Source organism: Oratosquilla oratoria, chromosome 5 (assembly GCF_046742065.1).
Source record: "Oratosquilla oratoria isolate Oo_2021 chromosome 5, ASM4674206v1, whole genome shotgun sequence".
Classification (NCBI taxonomy): Eukaryota; Metazoa; Arthropoda; class Malacostraca; order Stomatopoda; family Squillidae; genus Oratosquilla; species Oratosquilla oratoria.
In genome coordinates this window covers 66,554,553-66,574,552 of record NC_134781.1, presented here as the reverse complement: position 1 = coordinate 66,574,552, position 20,000 = coordinate 66,554,553, and positions in this window count along the sequence as shown.

Here is a 20,000-nt window from a genome sequence, read left to right as displayed (position 1 = left end):
CATGATTATCATCATGATGATTATGATCATCATGATTATCATCATCATAATTATCATCATCATGATTATCATCATCATCATGATTATCATCATCATCATCATGATTATCATCATTATCATCATCATGATTATCATCATCATTATTATCATCATCATCATGATTATCATCATCATCATCATCATCATCATCATCATGATTATCATCATGATTATCATCATCATCATGATTATCATCATCATCATGATTATCATCATCATCATGATTATCATCATCATCATGATTATCATCATCATCATGATTATCATCATCATCATGATTATCATCATCATCATGATTATCATCATCATCATGATTATCATCATCATCATCATGATTATCATCATCATCATGATTATCATCATCATCATCATCATCATTATCATCATTATCATCATCATTATCATCATCATGATTATCATCATCATCATAATGATTATCATCATCATCATCATGATTTTCTTCATCATCATCATCATCATCATGATTATCATCATCATCATCATGATTATCATCATCATCATCATGATTATCATCATCATCATGATTATCATCATCATCATCATCATGATTATCATCATCATCATCATCATGATTATCATCATCATCATCATCATGATTATCATCATCATCATCATCATCATGATTATCATCATCATCATCATCATCATCATGATTATCATCATCATCATCATCATGATTATCATCATCATCATCATGATTATCATCATCATCATCATCATCATGATTATCATCATCATCATCATCATCATCATGATTATCATCATCATCATCATGATTATCATCATCATCATCATGATTATCATCATCATCATCATCATGATTATCATCATCATCATCATCATGATTATCATCATCATCATCATCATGATTATCATCATCATCGACTCCACCTACACCTTCGACTCCACCTACACCTTCGACTCCACATACACCTTCGACTCCACATACACCTTCGACTCCACATACACCTTCGACTCCACATACACCTTCGACTCCACATACACCTTCGACTCCACATACACCTTCGACTCCACATACACCTTCGACTCCACATACATCTTCGACTCCACCTGCAGCTTCGCCTCCACCTACACCTTCGACTCCACATACACCTTTGATTCCACCTACACCTTCGACTCCTTCACCCTCGACTCCACCTACACCTTTGACTCCACATACACCCTCGACTCCACATACACCTTCGACTCCACATACACCTTCACCTGCACCTACACCTTCGCCTCCACCTACACCTTCGCTTCACCTTCGACTCCACATACTGTATACCTTCGACTCCACCTATACCTTCGACTCCACATACACCTTCGCCTCCACATACACCTTCGACTCCACCTACACCTTCGCCTCCACCTATACCTTCGCCTCCACATACACCTTCGCCTCCACATGCACCTTCGACTCCACCTACACCTTCGCCACCACATGCGCCTTCGACTCCACATACACCTTCGACTCCACATACACTTTCGACTCCACATACACCTTCAGCTCCACCTACACCTTCAATTCTAGTTACACCTTTGCCTCCACCTCCATCTTTCGCCTCCACTTCCACATTCCACCTCCACATTTCATCTCCCCCTCCACCTCAGCCTCTACCATCGCCTCCACCTTCGCCTCCAGCTGTACATGCGCCTCCACCTGACATTTGCCTACACCTTCACATTCGCCTCCACCTTCACATTTGCCTCCACCTCCACATTTGACTTCCACTTCCACATTCGACTTCCACCTCCAAATTCACCTTCAAATCTATCTCTACTTCCTTTTTTTCCACTTCCTTCTACTTTCTCCTCTTCCTTCGTCTCCTCCTCCAGTTCCTCCATTTCCTCCTATTCTCCCTCCCCCTCCTCCTCCTTCTTCTCGTCCTCCTCTTTCTCCTCCGCCACTGTTTCCTCCTCGTATTCCTATTCCTCCTTTACCTTCACTTCCTCCTATACTTTCTCTTCCTCCTCCTTCACCTCTACCTCCACCTCCAGCATCAGCTACAGTTACAGCTATAGCTACAGTTACAAATACAGCTCCAGGTAAAGTTCCTACTCCACCTCTTTCTTCCCCTTCCCCTTCTCATTCGGAAACGTCTCTAATTAAACCAATTTCACGAACCTGACGTTCAAATACAAAGTATCTTTAGCTTACTCACTCTAAAAAAAAACAACAACAAAAAACATCGAACTATGATGCAATTATCTCATTCAGAATACCAAGCTAAGGAGTTTCCATCGTCTTCACCTCGTAATGGGACTGAACTTAGCCAGAGCCTTCAGGGCCGAAATTTTAGATATCATGAATGCCCTTTTAGCACCGAAGCAGTCTAGCCTCGTAACTAGAACCATGGTGGAATTCTCCTTCTCTAGAACGCCAACCTAGGGCGATATGACGTCTCTAGGTCTTACGTAACGAGTACTACTGAAGAAGGAGCCATGGAGAGGAATGAAATAGTCTGACGGCAGCCAGAATAAAAATAAAGTACCAACAGGTACATAAGGGGGTTTAACTAATAGCATCTTGCCTTCCTCCTCTTTCTCCCTTTCCTAATTATTTTCTTCATTCTCCACCTCCTCCTCCTCCTCCTCGTACTCCTTCTTTTTCAACTTCTCATTCTCATTCTCCTCCTCCTCCTCCTCCTCCTCCTCCTAATTCTCCTCTTCCTCTTCCTCCTCCCCCTCCTCCTCCTCCCCCTCCTCCTTTTCCTGGGTCCAAATAGAAGAAAAAAATAACAAGTCATCAACAACTCGACTGCTGCAAATCAAATCAATACCTGCGTCCTCGCAAAACCAGTTCAAAGCTTCGACTGCCTCGCTTCCGTCAGAGTTCAGAGTTGTTCATTTCGCAACCCTACCTCCGCCTCCGCCTCCGCCTCCGCGTCCGCCTCACTGTTCAGATTAACTTGAGGGAGACAGTCAAAAAGTTGTTACTGTCTAAACTCATCCTGAAACGCATAACGTTTCCTTTGATGTTTTTATGGTGGGTAGCTTCTGACGATTCTATTAATTTTTTCTATCAATTCTCCTTTGCTCTCGAGGATGAACCTCCACTGTGGCGAACCTTAGTATTTATGTTCTGACTAAAGTAAAACGATTCTTTGGTGCTACGCAATTGGAATAGTCTAGATTAGGAGTAGGGAACCCTTAGCGCCCGTGCAATCCATGCACTAACGATTTTTTTTTTCTGTACACGAAACCCAGAGCTCATCTTAAAAAGTATATAGCTAATAAATCTCTAATTTCTTTTGTATGACCATTAGTAACCACATGCTGCGCTGAGCGGTGGATCGAGGCCCTAGGGGGTAAAAGGAGGGGGCCTATGCTCGTGTGTAGGCCTATAATTTTACTCCGCTGGTACGCGAGAGAATTTTATATAAAAAATTTGGCTGATTTTGGTGCATACATACATATACCAAAGGCTTTTTCCCCCTTACACGGGGGGTAGCTAAAAAGCAAAAAGGCATAGAAATCATTTAAATTGTTTTTCCACCCTTGGTCTAGATAAACCTGCAGTAACAGACTATTGATTTTATTGTACATAATGACTGGCGACTTACCAATTCAAACATCGATTTATTTGTGTACTTATTAATCTATTCATTCGTGCACTTGGTTATTTTTCTATTCATTTATTCATTTACTTTTCTATTCATTTCTATTTCTATAATGATTTTTTTTGCCACCCTTGGCGATCTGGAGGGGTGGAATTGGACACTAACTCGTAAGTACAAGTGCCCTGGCTCGAGTCCCAACGCATAATAGGTTTTTCATTTGATTTGGCTGTTCAAGCCCAAAGGGCAAAGGTAGTGATTCTGACCTAAGACAAGCCTCTCCTAGTGTAAGCTTCTGACCACTCGCTTTTATTCAGGCAATAGTGGGTGAAAATATTTTACTTCGATATACGATTGTGGAGTTTACTGAAACGTGTGCATGACTATTACCTCATCATGCATAGAGGAATAATGGTTTTTAATTTGTAACATTTCTATGGAAAACTTAGACACAGCTGAAACATGAAACGAAATGAGTGATGAACGAATAACCCGACGATCTCAGTTAATACAAGGTAATGCAAGATAACACAATATATAACAAACTTCTCGTCAAACTACTGAAGCCAGAGTCTTTCATTTTGCTTCAGGAAGCACTATAATGACGAAATCAGCCACTGAAAAGTGTTGACATATTTTAGTGCTTTTATTGTATTTTAGTTTATGCGGTATATACAAATGTACATGCATGCATGCATACATACATACACACATACATACATACATACATGTATACGTATATGTATGCATTTATTCATACACGCACACACATACACGTGCGTGTGCGCACACACACACACACACACACACACACACACACACACACACACACACACACACACACACACACACACACACACACACACACACACACACACACACACACACACACACACACACACACACACACAAAACGAGTGAGACCAGAATTTTTTTTTTTATCAATTAACAATAATGTGAAGGCGCGTTAGCAACATCATTGTACTCTCTCTCAGACTAACGCTTCATAATGTCCTGTAGTAGGTAGGAGTTCCAGTTAAGCCATTCAGTCCTTAAAAGAGGTTCCATAAACTCCTTTACGATTGTTCTTGGCTTGTGCAATCCTTTTGGTTACCTCCGGGTGATTTTATTCAATTGATGAAAAAAACGCTCCTCAAAATATTAAATCTGAAGAACAATTTGCGAGTACGGCGGTTTTATATCCATTTTGCCTGCCGCCAAGTGATTCTATTCAGCTAAGAGGAGTTCCCCTCATCACCAGCAATACTGAGACTTATCTCTGACCATTCTTGACCTTCCAAAAGCCAGGCGATTTTATTCATCTGAGGGAACAGATATACTTACGTACAATCTCTACCGCACACCCACACTCCTAATCCCCCCCTCTCCCCCTCCACCCTCTGTCCGCCTCCACCTCGCCACCAGCCACCTCCACCTTTCTGGCTTCAGGACATTCAGGAAGCTCGAACCGGGTCCGGCTTGACCCGGTTTGGAATGCTGCTTACCCTCCCACTCTCCATCACCCTCCCTCCCCTCCCCCTCCTTCACCTTCCCGTCCTCTTCCTCCTCCTCCTCCTCCCCCGTCCTCCCTGTCCTCTGAACCTCCCCCACCACCTCCACTTTCTCGACCACCTCTTCGTCTTACTTGTCCTCCTCTCCTCCCTTTCCTCATACTCGTCCTCGTCCTCCTCCTCCTCCTACTCCTCCTTGTCCTCCTCCTCCTCTTCCTCCTCCTTTTCTTCATCATCATCATCATCATCATCCCCGTCCTCCTCTCCTCTCTTTCTTCATCCCCGTCCTCGCCGTACGTCTCCTCCTCTTCCTCCTCTTCCTCCTCCTCTCCGTCTTTTAGAGATAGGGACAGGCGGAGAGGCAGGGGACAGGGGGATAAGGGGAGTGCGGGATTGGGGGACAGGGCGAGAGAGAGACTAGGTGAAAGTGGGACAAGACGAGAGGGGGACGGGGACAAGAGAGGGGGAACAGGGGGACAGGGGGACAGGGGGACAGGGGGACAAGGGACAGAAGGACGCGGGGTGACGGGAGTACACGGGAGGACAGGGAGACAGGGGGACTCGGGGTGACAGGAGGACAGGAAGAGCAGAAGACAGGAGAGAGATGGGGACGGGGTGAGGGGGGGTAAGAGGGTGAGAAGGTAAGAGGGTGAGTAGGTAAGAGGGTGAGAAGGTAAAAGGGTGAGAAGGTAAAAGGGTGAGAAGGTAAAAGGGTGAGAGGGTAAGATAGTGAGAGGGTGAGAGTGGGACAGGGTAAGAGGAAAACAGAAGAAGAGAGGGACAGAAAGAGGGGCAAGGGGAGGGTGAAAGGGTGAGAGGGAGAGAGAGAGGGAAAGGGAGGGGGAGACAGGGGATAGGGAAGGGAGGGGGAGACAGGGGATAGGGAAGGGAGGGGGAGAGGAGATAGGGAAGAGAGGGGGAGAGGGGAAAGAGAGGAGAGGAGAAAGGGAGAAGGAAGAGAGGGGGAGAGGGGAAAGAGAGGAAAGAGGGAAAGAGGAGATAGGGGGAAAGGGGAAAGAGGAGAGGGGCAGAGGGGAAGAACAGAGAGGGGAGAGGGGAAGAACAGAGAGGGGAGAGGGGAAAGAAGAGAGAGGGGAGAGGGGAAAGAAGAGAGAGGGGAGAGGGGAAAGAAGAGAGAGGGGAGAGGGGAAGAAGAGAGAGGGGAGAGGGGAAAGAAGAGAGAGGGGAGAAGGGAAAGGGGAGAGATGGTAGAGGGGAAAGAAAAGAGAGGGGAGAGGGGGAAAGGTGAGAGAGGAAGAGTTGAGAAGGGGAGAGGGAAGGGAGGGTGAGAGAAGGAGAGGGGAAGGGGGTAAGAGACGATGAGAGGGTGAGAGGATGTGAGGGGTGAGGGAGAGAGGGGGAGAGGGGAAGAGAGGAGAGGTGAAGGGGAAGAGAGGGAAGATGGGGAAGAGGTGAGAGAGGGAGATGTGAAAAGGGGAGAGGGAAGGGAAGGTGAGGGGAGAGAGGAAAGGGGTAGGAGACTTCGAGAGGGTGAGAGGATGAGGGGTAAGGGAGAGAGAGGGAAAGGGGGGAGGGGGAGAGGGGGAGAGGGAAAGGGGGGAGAGGGGAGAGGGAAAGGGGGGAGAGGGGAGAGGGGAAAGAGATGAGAGGGGAGAGGCGGGGGAGACACCACTTGTCTCAGCTGACTGCTCCTAACCGAACATTGTGAAATGTAACTGACCCTAACTGAACCGACCCAAGAATCCTGTGATCAACTTTGATGAACTTTTCCTCCTCTTTTTTATTTTTTATTTTTTATTATTATTTTTTTTTTTTACTGGGAGAACTCCCCCTCTTCCTTTTGGATTCAGATGATTAACAATTGAAACCCAATTATTTTTTACCCTCAACTGGGTAAAAAAAAAATAAAAAAGAGAGAGAGAGAAGTCAAGGTAAGGAAAGGTCAATCTTTGACATCTTTGATTATTTTAATTGTCGCCATGTGATTTTATTCAAAAGATAAACCTTGCAGTAGAAGGGTCAATATGGTCACTATTAGAAATACAAACGATGCTAAAGTATTGTACTGAAACCAATCAATTACACGCTAACAAACATCTAATACGAAAAAAAAAAATCAGGCCATTTGTGAACAATCTGTCTCTCCTTACATACTGGTTGGAACTTTTCCTTTCATTTCTGCTGTCGTCAGGAGATTTTATTAATCTATTTCATTCGTACTCGTATATTAAATGTAACAAGTTCTGTTCGCTTATCACTGTGGCATTGTCCTTATTAATTACTTGCTTACCGTTTGTCATGCATTCTCTTAATTGCAACCGCTCGATACTAATGATGAAAGCACAGGTAAATCACAGAACAGAAAGGCATTATCATATTGAGCTATTTTTCCTCCAGTCTCAAATTGATCAGCGTCACCGCTCAGCTTCAGCACTTTTTCCCCCCGGAAAATCATTATGACAAATCATTTTGGTCTCTCAACGATTCACACAGAATGTCATTTAACTTCGAATTTTCCTCCAGGATATCAGATTCCTTACCGACAGTTACCGGCTGCAAATCTTCTCCAGCAGTCGGAGGAAAAATAGCCCAGTGTGATAACGTCTTCATCGTTTTATTCATCACCATGGTAACCATTTGGCAACGATGGAGTCGATTTTTTTTTTTTTTTTTTTTTTTTTTTTTTTAGCTGTTACCCCCTTCATAAAAAAGATAAAATAAAACAACTAACACTTTTCGTTATCTAACAAAATTCTTTGATTTATTAATCTACATATTCTTAGACTACGGTCTTTACCATTATGATTTACACCGTTTCAAAGAAAAAATTTTTTCAGTTGCCTTCATTTGATCACATTTATCTAAGTTTTAATTTGGAATAAAAATAAACAAGCAAGCAAACATACATAAAAACAAAAACAAAAAAAATAGACAAATAAACAGTGAAATGATAAAAACATAAATAAACGAATAAATACATAAAATAATTATAATGTATATTAATAAATAAATGAATAAATGAACAGATAAATAGATAAGTATATACATAAATAAATAAACAAACAAACAAAAAACAAACAAAATCATATCATGAGATCACGCTAATCCCCTAGCGTACTTAACCACCCTCTATGGAAGTAGTTAATCCTTCTATGTAGGTCCCCCACTGAGAAGGGTCAAGTAGGGTCATCACCTGATACAACCATTACTAATGAATTATATCTCATCAGCAATTTGAAAGCGCCCATAACTAAACATTACAAAAAAAAAAAAGGATATATAGATCTTGTGAACTTCTTCGTCGATACTTGCGCTCCAAGTAGTCCGTTCAGGGTGGGACAGAAGCGGGAACTCCCCGTAATTGCGACGGTGCCAGTTTGACCGCCGATTATCGGATAGTTATTGCCACCTGTTAAGTAGTGAGACTTCGGCGTGGCAACACGGAGAAAAGGCGCTGCCACGTGTTATAGAATTTATTATAATCATTGTTATAATCTTGGAAAGTGATAATCATTGTACAGAACTTTCTCTACTATATACAGATTATAAAAATTCAAATAGAACATTAATGGGAAGTAAGAGAGAGAGAGAGAGAGAGAGAGAGAGAGAGAGAGAGAGAGAGAGAGAGAGAGAGAGAGAGAGAGAGAGAGAGAGAGAGAGAGAGAGAGAGAGAGAGAGAGAGAGAGAGAGAGAGAGAGAGAGAGAGAGAGAGAGAGAGAGAGAGAGAGAGAGAGAGAGAGAGAGAGAGAGAGCGAGAGAGAGAGAGAGAGAGAGAGAGAGAGAGAGAGAGAGACAGAGAGAGAGAGAGGGGGGGGGGATGGAATGTACTAAGGTTGATCTCTCAGAGTGGCTAGTAGTAAATCACGACGTATGCCTCACCCTGAACGGACTTCTTGAAGCGCACAGCCTATAGTCCTTCTCTCGCGGTGAAGATGTAGAGTCAGGAGAGTTAATGAAGAGGTTTAAGAATAGTAGCAGAAAGGATGCTCGCTGCCCAAGCGGATTAGAGCGTCGCTACTTGCGGCGGAGGTCGAGGTGACGGTAGTTCGAACCCGACCAACAGCGAGTTGGACTAGGGCATAGTTCATTAAATTTTACACGAGAAAATCCTCTGTGAGGGGCACTGTCCTAGCCTCCTAATAGATGGAGTTCACGACGTTAAACCGAATCAGTAGAAAGGGATTATAGAAATTAAACGTGGTTAGTATTCTTTACTGGTGAAGATTAGTCTCCAGTCATGAAATGATAGTGTACTCTGGTCCGTAGGGGTGTCAGTAAAGAGTTACTAACCGACTACATAGAACCTATACAGTCAGTGCCCCATATTTTGGTTATATCCTCGTAGATATGTGGGCAAAGCGTTTACAATCGAAAACATACATGACAATACATAAACCATTGCAATGGTTATTTAATATACAAATGGAGTTAGTTACACCTAAATGGATGAAATTACGCTATCATGTAAGTAAATGAACATCCTGCGTATGTACAAATATAATTATATTAGTATATAACTGGGTAAAATTATGTGAATTTATACGAGATAGCATTATGAACATAAGAGCAGAGTGATTAACTGAAACAAAATTCATCTAGCATTTCTCAGAGTAAAATCCCTGATTAAAGTGATTTATCAATATATACAAACGGAATCATATACAAAGATGAATAAGGATAACGCAGAGATTTATTTCTATGTTCAATACAATTACCTATCGTTAACCATAGCTTCTGCGTGGTGGGCCAGCGGATACCATATAGCCTTTCCCGCTGCGTGGGAGTGGGGTCACGAGTTAACCATAACATATAGAATGTTCATCAACAGATTGAAGAGATTAATCAAGACATGTATGGCCCCCTTTGCTCAGAGACTTGATCATCAAGTGAATGAAATTGACCATGCAAGCCATCACGAAGGGGCTATAGATACTATATTCTTGTTGTGATCTAAGCTATTCATTGCTATGGCCAATTTGGAATCTTTACTTTTGTTGGTAATGATTGTGCTTGAATAATGAAAAACCTAGGACAGGCAATGGAGTCATCGATAATTTACGCTACTCTGAATGTTCCCGAAGGCTTCTAAGGTCCTACCTAATAAGAAGTCGTATGTTGAAACGTTCTCCATACAAGACAAAGGAATCATCGATAATTTTCGCTACTCTGAATCCCCCTGAAGACCTCTATGGTCCTAATAGAGAGTCGTATGTTAAAAAGTTCTCCACACAAGACCACTCTCCTCAATAATCTTGATATTCATCCTCTTGGATTCTAACAATTAAAGAACATTGTTAGTATGTCCGGCGGCAAAGATTCCACATTATATAAAAAAACTAACTAACGGGCTGTTCACACTTGCGGTTGTTAAGTTTCTAGATAACATTGCTTAGAATTATGATAAGGGACAATAGCAAAGATGACAGAAACTAGATAAGTAAACACACATTACTCTCGATATATTTACTGTTATGGTCGCCAGTTTTATTTCTTAAGCCAACTTAACCTGACTTTTACGTCATTGAACTTTTAGAATCATGATCTTTATTTATTATATACAGGTATTGCCTGGTATTTGTTACTTGTTACTTAGCTTTAATTTCCATATGTTATTTATCATTACTATTCGGTCATTATTTAATCTTTATTGCCTATATCTGACAGTTATTTGTTGTTAGTTATTTCTTTTTATTGTTTATCTACAATAAAAAAATATCTTTTATTATTTACTGTTATAATTATTATCTATTTTAGAGTATTCATTATTTTCTATTGCTTACCATGTTATCAATTATAATAAATTATTCTGTCATTACTCTATTACCTTTGCTTTCATCTATCATGTTCAATTTATTCGAATCATTATATGCATTCGAAGCTTTCTTCAATGGGCAATGCATGACTTTGAAAATGTCGAACCACTTTCAGACAGTCGGATTTACAGGCACTAATAAAGTTTCCAGGTATGACTGGTGATAACTTAAAAAATATATATATATATATATTGTATTGATACTCATAAAAATTTATAGCGGTCTGGGGTTTATGGCGGCCATTCAGGCCCCCGCCCCTTTCTGGACAGCATGTGTGCGTATACCCATGTGACAATGCAGTTATGGATACACGAAACAGAGGTCTGGGTAGTGTTCGTAATTGCGGCGGTACACGGGCTAGCGACTTGTCACCCAGAAATTGGGGGAGGGTGTGGGGGGGATTTCCAGCACGCCTACAGAATCAACCCCATCCCCCTCCCCGGCCTTCACCCGCCCTAAAGCCCGTAGGGGATGGGGAGAGTAAGGGAGAGGAGAGGGAAAGGGAAGGAGACGGGGATAAGGAGAGGAAGAGAAGGGAGAGGAAGAGAAGGGAAATGGGGAAAAGGGGAAGAGGGGGAAAGGGGAGAGGGGAAAAGGGGGAGAGAGAGAAATGGGGAGAGGAGAAGAGAACAGCTTAGGAGAGGAAGAGAGGAGAGGGGGAAAGGGGTAGAGAAGAGGACGACAGCTGAGTAGAGGAGGAGAACAACAGAGCAGGAGGGGAGAAGGGGAGGAGCGGATGACAGGAGAAGAGGTGAGGAGAGGAGGAGAGGAGAAGAGAAGAGGAGAAGAGGAGAGGAGAAGAGGAGGAGAGGAGGAGAGGAGGAGAGGAGGAGAGGAGGAGAGGAGGAGGAGAGGAGAGAGACAGGGAGAGAGAGGAGAGGGAGGAGGAGGAGAGGAGAGGAGGAGAGGAGGAGAGAGAGAGGAGAGGAGGAGAGAGAGAGAGGAGAGAGAGAGGAGAGAGAGGATGAGGAGAAGAGAGGAGAGAGAGGAGAGGGAGGAGGAGAGAGAGAGAGAGGAGGAGAGGAGGAGAGGAGGAGAGGAGGAGAGGAGGAGAGGAGGAGAGGAGGAGGAGAGGAGAGGAGGAGAGGAGGAGAGGAGGAGAGGTGGAGGGTAGAGGGAGAGAGGGAGAGTAGGAGTGAGGTGAGGAGAGGGGGAGAGGAGAGGGGGAGGGAGAGGGGGGAGGAGAGGGGAGAGGAGGAGGGAGGGGGAGGAGGAGGAGAGGAGAGGGGAGGGGGGGAGGGAGGGGAGAGAGGGGGAGAGGGGGAGAGTGGGGAGGGGGAAGAGTGGAGGGGGAAGGGGGAGGGCATACAATATTTTCCATAGACTCAGCCCTAAGACCATTCGTCTTGCCTATGACGCTTGACATACGTTGCTGGGTCTAGATTTTTGTTTTGACACCTTCCTGTACCTTGCATCACTTCTCGAAACTAATAAAGTTGAAAATACGATTACAATGTTATGAATTTCTGTTTCTTAGGCCCACGTACTGCTCAGCTTCTACTGGAATAAAATTCTTCTGAAGCTCAATATCATTATCAGACGTCAGCTGAAGTAAATCGGTTTAGCGGTACTAGCTAATCAAGGGTGAATAGATTTAGGTTTAGCTTTCTATCACCGGGGAGACGGATTCTCTAATATCCAAACAGAATCGCATGACGACGATAGGAATAAATTGAACAAAACGCGCAATCAGATAAATGCGCACACAAATTACCAACCTTTGCATCTAACAATACCACCCACACCCTCACCCACATCCACATCCAAACCCGCACCTACACCCACACTCACAGTTACACTCATATTCACACTTACACCCACACTCACACCCACACCCACACACACATCCACACTCACATCCACACTCACACCCACATTCACAAACCTACACTTACATCCACACCCACAATCACATCCACACTAACACCCCCATACCCACACTCATACCCGCAACCACACCCACACTCACACCCACACCCACATTCACAACCACACTAATATTCACATTAACACTCACACCCACACCCACAGTAATACCCACACCCACACCCACACTTACACTCACAATCACAATAACACTCACACTAACACTCACACTAACACACAATCACATATGCACCAACTTACAAACACACACACACACTAACACACAATCACATATGCACTAACTTACAAACACACATACACACACTAACACACAAACACAGAGAGGAAACTGAAACACGAGAAGAGCTTTGAGTTTTATTACCGACGTTTCCACACACTGGTCTTTTTCAAGGTACTACATCTAAAGGATAGCTACATTTTTAAAATATATTTTATACGTGTTGTTAGCTCCTCCTATTTCGTCTCCTCTAATCGCTGATTGTTAGTGGTGCCACTAGTTATTACTAATTTCTGCAGCTTCTATAACTTCTCATTTTCTTGTCGAGTCCTTGGTGTAATATTTCTATGTTTTTCTAATTAGGTAGGTGTCCTGTTTTGTCTATGTGTGTTACAATTGAGTTGCTTGTTCTGTGTAATCTAACGTTGTTTTTGTGTTGTTGTGTTGTTGTGTCCGTTTTGTGATTCTTTGTCCACCCACTCCATAGTACGATTGATCACACCCGGTGCAGGGGAGTTTGTACACAATGCTATTTTCCTTTTTAAAGTCTGTTGTTTTGTTATTATTTTTCCTATTCTTTGTCCTATGTTTATAATTATTTTAATGTTGTTTTGTTCTATACATTTTCCTAGTTTTGTGACTGCTGTAGAGATTGGGATTACTAATATATTGTTCTTATTATATATTTTTTCTTTGTTACTTGTTGCCCTTTCCATTATTTCTTGTACTTTCGTTTTTGACTGTATAATTAATCTCTTAGGATATGAGGCGTGTTTTTTAAGTAAGTACCGTTTTGAAATTCCGCCGTTGTGGCGTTACGGTCGGCACTTGGCGCATGCGCGTTGTGTACCGCTATCTCTTGGCTAGCCACAGCCGCCATTATGGAATCATCTGACCGTGTTTAATTTTATATTTGAAATGCCTCCTCCGATTGAGAATGCCGCTGACTGTGAAATACGCGCTGTGGTTCGTTTTCTTATTGCTAAAGGCTTAAAAGCGGCCGAACTTAATCGTCATATCAGTGAAGTGTATGGAGAAAACATTATAAGTGATGGGATGTTGCTGAAATGGGTGAGAGCTTTTAAAGATGGCCGTACAAACGTGCATGATGAGGAACGAAGTGGACGACCTTCACACACGCAGCCAATCAAACTCAAGATGTGATCAGATCATTTGGCTGGGAACAACTTGATCACCCTCCGTACAGCCCCGATCTAGCGCCCAGTGACTACCACGTCTTCCTGCATTTGAAGAAGCATCTGACGAAGATGTCAAAACGGCCGTGTTGCAGTGGTTCTCAAATCTGGCGGCAGATTTCTACGAGAATTTATTCAAAAGCTGGTTGTACGATATGACAAATGCCTTAATATTGATGGAAATTATGTTGAAAAGTAGATTACAGTACAGGCTTTTATGTAAAAGTAACATTGTTACGAAAAGAGTACTTGTTTCATTTTTATTTCAAAACTGTACTTACTTAAAAAACACGCCTTATATTTTAATTTTTCAATATTGAAACTATGTGTTATATTTCGTCTTCTATATACTCTACTGCATATTCTGTATGCGCGTAGGAAGAATCCAATAATTATACTAGATTTAATTCTTTCACTGTGACCTGATAAATAGTGGACATAATCTTCATTGTTGGTTTGTTTTCTGTGTACATTATATTTTGGGCTGGAATCTGTTCTAATGATTGTTGTGTCTAAAAATCGTAAGCACACTTCTTGTTCTTCTAATGTAAACTTGATCGTTTCGTGTATATGTATACATATATCTATGTTGAGACATTCTGACAGGTTGACGTCACATATATCTATGTACAATGTATATATATATATATATATATATATATGTGTGTGTGTGTGTGTGTGTGTGTGTGTGTGTGTGTATGTGTGTGTGTGTGTGTGTGTGTGTGTGTGTGTGAATATATGCACAATTTGCATACATATATTCTCAGCACGTTCCTACACAATAAGTACTCGTAACTCAATTTTTTTTTTTACAAATGTTGATGTCCTTTAAAATAATTACTTTTTATGTACTATTCAGATAATATAGGTACTTTTCATTTTTTTATTCAGCATATTTCATATATTCATGCAGACGGACCTCCGCATAAAAATATTACTTAGCGAGTGGACGCCGGGAATATTTCCTTGCATTATTTAGGTGGAAAGCATGGCTAATATGTTCGCTAAGGCCGCCCAGGTTTTTTAATTTGGAAATATATTGTGCGATTAAGCTTTCTAAACGCATAAATCTACTAGGTGATTAATGCTTAATGTAATGTAAATGCCAAAGACACATTCTACATGCATACAATGAAAAGTATACAGGTTTAGTTGTGCATGCGTGTGCATTTCCTCGGTGGCTAATGGTTAAAATTAAATTTCTTTCAAGTATATGTGACCATACAAGGAGGGACGGTCTCGGTGGAAATGAAGCATCTTGCTATGCTATGAATGTACTCTGTCTTGCTACATTGTTTCTGACCCAGACAATGGGCGGGAGACAGGGCTGACCCTTTATCCAGGTGGAAGGTGACTGATTGGAGTGAGAGTGGTGGGAGTTAGCGCATGCTTTGACTGGCGACCCCCCTAAAAGGGGAAAAAGCCTTTGATATATAGATATGCAGCTTTGAAATCATACATTTATATATAGCTATACACACAAACACAAATGCATACACGTATACAGGTACATGGCCATACAGTGCATGTATCCTCGCATACATCCTTACAAACATGTACGCTTACATCACAAGTTCACTCAAATGTACGTGTACACACACACACACACACACACACACACACACACACACACACACACACACACACACACACACACACACACACACACACACACACACACACACACACACACACACACACACACACACACACACACACACACACATTTACAATGGCAAAGCACATGGACAAGATATTTTCAGTCTATAGCAATACTGGGTGTAGACAAAACGAGAGTAAATAAATATAAAATTAAATAAAACAAAATGCAATAAAATACAATAGGATGAAAATAGAATAATATAAAATTAAGATTGAATACAAAGAATATAATAATACAATATAAAGAATAAGATAAAACTAATTAGAAATAAATGCAAATATAAGAAAGAAATATAAAATAAAATAAAAACAGCAGTAATCGCAGTTAGGAAATATCTTTAATCATCGCTATCAAGTACTCCAAGACAGTATCAAACAAAAATTCGAATTAATTTTCATAATTATTTCGAGTTAGTCACTCTTATCTCTCCTACAGCCGTCTGCTTTGACGAGGTACTGAGAAAAGAGAGAAGGAAATTAATTCAAATTTGATATATACGATAGTTTTCCCGACAGGTAAAGAACACATAAACAGGTAAATTACGTCAATAAATCACCCGCATAAGGTAGGATTTGAATCCTACTTAGTCTCAGTTCTGGGAACGAAATTGAATGTAATTTATCGTTCTTTGGCTCCACAGTCCTTCAATACGGCGACGGACATTCGAGACTGAAGGGAACGTCTTCAGGCTACATGGGGTCGCGGTCCACGTAAATCCACATTCAGGTCAGAGTCCATCCACACTCCACTCCACCACCATTGCCCTCAGTTGCATAAAAACGTTTGTTTTTCAGTCACACCTTCAGCTACAGGTTGCGTCACCGCATTGAAGGAGTTCAGTAGCTTCTCTGCATTTCAATTAAAATTAACCAAGACGTCTGATGATCATTTCCAGTCCTCCTTCCCACCCCCCTTTCCCCTCCCCCTCCACTCCACCTTTCCTTTCACTCTCTCTTTTCCTCTCTCTCTCTCTCCCTCTCTCTCTCTCTCTCTCTCTCTCTCTCTCTCTCCCTCTCTCTCCCTCTCTCTCTCTCTCTCCCTCTCTCTCTCTCTCTCTCTCTCTCTCTCTCTCTCTCTCTCTCTCTCTCTCTCTCTCTCTCTCTCTCTCTCTCTCTCTCTCTCTCTCTCTCTCTCTCTTTCTCTCCCTCTCTCTCTCCCTCCCTCCCTCTCGCTCTCTCTCTCTCTCTCTACCTCTGGCTTTCTCTCCACCTCTGGCTCTCTCTCTCTCTTTCCCTCTCGCTCTCTCTCTTTCTTCCTCTCGCTTTCTCTCTCAATCCCTCTTCCTCTTGCTCTCCCTCACTTCCTCTCGCTCTCCCTCTCTTCCTCACGCTCTCTCTCAACCCCTCTCGCACTCTTTCTCCTCTCCCTCTCGCTCTTTCTCTCCCCTTCTCTCTCCCTCTCGCTCTCTCTCTCTCCCTCTCGCTCTCTCTCTCCCATTCGCTCTCTCTCTCCCTCTCGCTCTCTCTCTCTCTCTCTCTCTCTCTCTCTCTCTCTCTCTCTCTCTCTCTCTCTCTCTCTCTCTCTCTCTCTCTCTCTCTCTCTCTCTCTCTCTCTCACTCTCACTCTCGTTCTCTCTCCTCGCTCTCTCTGCCTCTCGCTCTCTCTGCCTCTCGTCCTCTCTGCCTCTCGCTCTCTCTGCCTCTCGCTCTCTCTGCCTCTTGCTCTCTCTCACTCTGGCTCTCTCCTTCTCGCTCTCTTTCCCTCTCGCTTTGTCTCCTTCTTGCTAGCTCTCCCTCTCGCTCTTTCCCCCTCTCACTCTTGATCTTTCTCCCTCTTCCTCTTTCTCCCTCTCCCTCTCTCTCTATTCCTCTGTCTCTCCCTCTCTCTCTCCCTCTCCCTCTTTTGAGTGTGTCCGTGTGCACGCGAAATTCAGTCTTGAATCCAAAAGCAGAAACCGGTGACCTCTACTGGCCTCGTCAGAGTTAAGCGCCTCTTGGCGCACACCCGTTACCTCACTTCTGATTGCAGATCACAATGGCAATCACGCGAGGAAGATACATAAAACGAAAACAAGGAGAGAGAGATGGACGCGGGAGACGAGTGAATAAAGTAAAAGAGAATTCAGGGAAAGAGGGAGGAGAGGAAAGAAAGGGAGGAGAGGGAGGAGAGGGAGGAGAAGCAGGGAAAGGAGAATTGGGAGGAGAGGAAGGAGAAGAAAGAGAGAGAGAAGACGGAGGAGAGAGAGGAGAGGGAGGAGAGGGAGGAGAGGGAGGAGAGGGAGGAGAGGGAGGAGAGGGAGGAGAGGGAGGAGAGGGAGGAGAGGGAGGAGAGGGAGGAGAGGGAGGAGAGGGAGGAGAGGGAGGAGAGGGAGGAGAGGGAGGAGAGGGAGGAGAGGGAGGAGAGCGAGGAGAGCGAGGAGAGCGAGGAGAGCGAGGAGAGCGAGGAGAGCGAGGAGAGCGAGGAGAGCGAGGAGAGGGAGGAGAGGGAGGAAAGGAACGAGAGGGAGGAGAGAGAGGAGAGAGAGGAGAGAAAAGAGAGAAAGGAGAGAAAGGAGAGAGAGGAGAAAGAGGAGAGAGAGGAGAGAGAAGAGACATAGGAGACAGAGGAGAGATAGGAGATAGAGGAGGTAAAATAAAGAGAGGAGAGATAGGAGAGGAGAGGAGAGAGAGGAAAGAAAGGAGAGAGATTAAAGAGGAGAAAGAGTGGAGAGAGAGGAAAAAATGTGAGGAAAAAGAGGGGGGAGAGGGAGAATTGGGAGGAAAGGAGGAGAGGGAGGAGTGGAAGGAGAAAAGAGAGGAGAGGAAAGGGGGGAGAGGGAAAGAAGGGAGAGGGAGGAGAGGGAGAGGAGGGAGAGATAGGAAAGGGAGAAGAGGGAGGAGAGGGAGGAGAGAGAGAAGAGGGAGGAGAGAGAGAAGAGGGAGGAGAGAGAGGAGAGGGAGGAGTGGAAAGAGAGGAAGGAGAGGGAGGAGAGGGATGAGAGGGAGGAAATGGATGAGAGGGAAGCGAGGAAGGAGAGGGAGAAGAGGGAAGCGAGGAAGGAGAGGGAGAAGAGGGAAGCGAGGAAGGAGAGGGAGAAGAGGGAAGCGAGGAAGGAGCGGGAGAAGAGGGAGGAGAGGAAGAGAGGGAGGAGAGGAAGAGAGAAAGGAGAGGGAGGAGAGGGACGAGGAGGAGAAGGAGGAGAAGGAGAGGGAGAAGAGGGAGGAGAAGGAGAAGAGAGAGGAGGAGAAGGAGAGGGAGGAGAGGGAGGAGAGGGAGGAGAGGGAGGAGAGGGAGAAGAGGGAGGAGAGGGAGGAGAGGGAGGAGAGGGAGGAGAGGGAGGAGAGGGAGGAGAGGGAGGAGAGGGAGGAGATGGGGAGACTGGAAATAGGGGGAGATGAAATAGGGGGAGAGGGAGAAGAGGGGGAGAGGGAGAAGAGGGGGAGAGGGAGAAGAGGGGGAGAGGGAGAAGAAGGGAGAGCAAGGAGAGGAAGGAAAGCAAGGAGAGGGAGGAGAGGGAGGAGACGGAGGAGAGGGAGGAGTGGTAGGAGGGGAAGGAGAGGGTGGGGAGAGGGAGGAGGGGATGGGGAGAGGGAGGAGAGGGTGGGGAGAGGGAGGAGGGGGTGGGGAGAGGGAGGGGAGGGAGGAGAGGGAGGGAAAAAGGGAGGGGAGGGGGAGGGAGGGGAGAGGGAGGAGAGGGAGGAGGGAAGAAGATGGAAGACAGGGAGGAGAAGAAGAGATGATGGAGGGAAGGAAGGAGAGGGAGGAGAGGGAGGAGGAGGAGAAAGAGGAAAGAGAGAGGAGAGAGAGAGAGAGAGGAGAGAGATGGAAGAGAGAGGAGAGAGATGGAAGAGAGAGGAGAGAGAGGGGGAGAGAGAGAGAGGAGAGAGAGAGAGAGAGAGAGAGAGAGAGAGAGAGAGAGAGAGAGAGAGAGAGAGAGAGAGAGAGAGAGAGAGAGAGAGAGAGAGAGAGAGAGAGAGAGAGAGAGAGAGAGAGAGAGAGAGAAGATGATGGAGAGAGCGAGGAGAGAGAGAGAGGAGAGAGAGGAGAGAAAAGAGAGAGGAGAGAGAAGAGAGAGGAGAGGAGAAGAAAGAGAGGAGAGGAGAGGAAAGAGAGAGAGAGGAGAGGAGAGAGAGGAGAGGAGAGAGAGGAGAGGAGAGAGAGGAGAGGAGAGAGTGGAAGGGAGAGAAAGGAGAGGAGAGAGAGGAGAGGAGAG